We start from the raw sequence: 3266 nt of genomic DNA on the forward strand, positions 1-3266 counted from the left end.
AGAGGGCCCCAGTGACTGCCCCTCTACCACAAGATGCAGCACACACCCCACTGCCACAACTGCACCAGCACTGGAAAATTGGATAGGATTGGGCCCTTAGTCCTTTAGGGAAGGAAGAAATTTTGTATATGCTGCTGCTGACCAACTCTTTCCTTCCCATTAGCCAGTTGCCCATCCATCTCTTTCCCACCTTCGGTACAACTGCTGAACTACTCCACCGCGAGAGCACTCATACCTGTGTGATGTTTCCAACCTCAAAGAACCCAATCCTATGCATGTCTACTCAGACATAAGTCCCATTGAAAGTCAATGGTGCTTACTCCCGGGTAAGCATGGATAGAATTGCTGCCAATGTTCCTCAAAGAAAGAGGCCAGGTTGCAGGATTGAGAGATCACTAACACTTGCCTTCCAGAGAGTTGGCAAGTGCATAAATGCTGCTCTCTATTCATGCTTTTATGGGTCACACCTTTTGGCAACAGCTCAAGCTTTGATGAGTCAAAACAGAAGATCTAATCATCCTCTTTCCCAAGCACATGAAGACAATTGGGCAAAGCACTGTCATGAAAGGAATTCAGTCTGATTTCTGATATTCCAGTGTTTAGCAATTATATTATGCCTCAGAGGGAATGGATAGTGTCTACATCAACTTGACCATTCTAGTTCAAACTAATGCAACAAGATGGCATTTCGTTGGGAACGCACACGAGTCTAGGGAACACACACACACACACAGCATCTGAGGCAGTATGAGCAGCACAATGTAGTAGCAGATTAGTTCTAAGGAAACCTGAGTTCAAATTCTTGCTAAGCCATGAAGCTCACTGGGTGACCCTGGATCAGTCACTGTCTTGCGGCCTAATGTACCATACAGAGTTGTTGTGAGGATAAAATAGAGAGGGGAAAAAACCATGTACACTACTTAAGTTGCGTGGAGGAAAATTAACAAACAAATCAAGACATGCTGTATTTATCCCTTACCATCCTGCAACCCCGTCCCTTCCTCCAGTCCTGTACAGATGACTAAAGGAGGTCCTTTTCATGTGCCCACACTGTCCGAAGTATGGTGACAGGGCTTTCTCTGCGGTGGCACCAATGCCACAGACAAAGTAGAAACTGGTAAGCACTCTGAGGCCATGGATTGGTAAAAGTACTACTTAAAGCAACTTCTCACAGCCTGCTAGCTCGAGGAACCCCTTCCTTTGACCCTAGCAGCCTCATGGAGCCTAATGCTCAGCGGCCGATGGTGCTGAGAGGGCTTCCTTGGCATTCTTTTCAAGTTTGTGGTTAATGAAAAACAAAGTTATGTAGCACTGATCTTTCAAATGCTGCTCGGCGCCAGGGTGTGGCTGCCCAAAGATCACCAGCAGCAGATGTCACGTCTGAGCTGTGACATTGGCATCAAGCATACCTGCATTGTGCTTGGGGAATTTGGCTTTAACTGGTTAAGAGTGTTGCAGACCGGACATGAAAATGAATCAAGTTAAGCCCAAAGTTCAACCCCTTCATCACCTCATGCCTTTCATCTGGGGGCAAATGTGTCAACAGTATTATTGGTTGGCAACCTTCAGTCTCGAAAGACTATGGTATAAGCCTACAGCACCCAGTATTTCCAGGAGGTCTCCCATCCAAGTACTAACCAGGCCTGACCCTGCTTAGCTTCCAAGATCAGATGAGATCGGGAATGTGCAGGGTAATGTCAACAGTGGTGTTTTCTTAATTTATGAAGTGTAGGAGGTCATCTTGGCACCCTCATAACCACACCCTACTAAGGCTACCAGTAATTTAAAGAAACAACAACTAATTTAAATGTCTTCTTTTCAGCATTTTCTTCTTCTGTCACTTATTCTTACCAGGAAATTTATTATAATCTTTTAACTCATTCATCCCAAACTCTTGGAGGGGGTTGCTGTTGTTTAAACAAATGTATGAAATCATTTGAAACAAATGAAAAATTTGAAATTTTTGAAATTTGAAAACAAATGAAAAATCAGTATTTTAAAAGTATCCCTGCTAGATATAATAACCGTGATAAAACATGTATATTAGAGCGATAGTCTTTGCACGTTTACTCAGAAATATCCCAGAGTATTCAACAGGATCTACTCCCAGGTAAAGCTGCCATGGATTATTATAGCCTAAGGGCCCAATCCTATCCAATTTTCCAGTGCCAGTGCAGCCTCAATGCAGCCCCAAAGTAAGGGAACAAATGTTCCCATACCTTGAGGAGGCCTCTGTGACTGCACCCCCAACACAGGAAGCAGTGCGTACCCCATTGGCACATTAGCGCTGGCACTGGAAAATTGGACAGGATTGGGCCCTGAGGCTGGAATCCTAAACACACTTAGCAGACAGTAAGCCCCTCTGGATGCATTAACGCTTAATTCTGAGTAAACATCCATAGGATTTAACTGCTAATGTAATATGAGCTACGTACTGTGTCTCAGACAGCTTTTGAGAAAGGCGATGGCCTAAATATTACCATATCCACCTAGGCAAATTTCTTAGTTTGCCTCCTTATGTGATGCACCTTTTTGGCTAAGTGGCTTTCAAAGGCAGCACCTGAGAGCTCCTGATGATGAAATGGCTGCTCCTGCGGTAGGTGAAGCCCTCGAGCGCAATTCCCCCATGACTACTCTGGCGCGTCAGTGCAACACCACTGCAAATCAAAATGTGCCTTTCCCCATTCACCGCAGCCTCTGGGAATTCTCCTGACTCAGTGAAGATTCTCTGTTTTATCAGGAGCATAAATCAGCAAGGAGGGAAGAGTCACACCTGCGCTGCTGGACTCACAGGATGCGTTACACAAGCAAAGGCGGTTATAATCATTGTCCCTGGAATAATAAAATGGTGAATTCCTTGTTCTGAGAACCAGTGGGATGTTGTACGAAATGGGGCTGTGGCATTGCCCATCAAGTTATTGCATTTCAGTATAGCCTGCCCTTCTTCTATTATTCAATTCCAAGGATAAACACAGGATCCTAAATGCCTCCCATACAGGCAGTGTTCACAATCCATGTTAGATGGACGGGCACCAAACCTGCCATCTTTGTTCACTGGCCTTCCTTCCTGTGCCTTTAAGAACAATCTGCATATGAACACTTGAGGCTGCCTTACACTGGAGTAAGGTCATCAGTTCAGTAGTGCCTGTGCTGCCAGGCAGCAACTCATCCAAGCTTCGGACAAGGGTCTTTCCCTGCCCCAGATCAAGACACCAGGGGCTGAGCTTTCAGTACACAAAGCAGCCATTCTGCCACTGACCTTTTCC

The 3266-nt window shown here is 45.3% G+C and overlaps 1 pseudogene; it reads right to left on the bottom strand.

The window, feature by feature from the left end:
• Positions 1 to 1589: 1589 nt before the first annotated feature.
• Positions 1590 to 1708, bottom strand: LOC136642548 (5S ribosomal RNA; annotated as a pseudogene).
• Between the last annotated feature and the right edge of the window lie 1558 nt (positions 1709 to 3266).

The sequence above is a fragment of the Tiliqua scincoides genome, chromosome 2, assembly GCF_035046505.1.
Source record: "Tiliqua scincoides isolate rTilSci1 chromosome 2, rTilSci1.hap2, whole genome shotgun sequence".
NCBI classification, from domain to species: Eukaryota; Metazoa; Chordata; class Lepidosauria; order Squamata; family Scincidae; genus Tiliqua; species Tiliqua scincoides.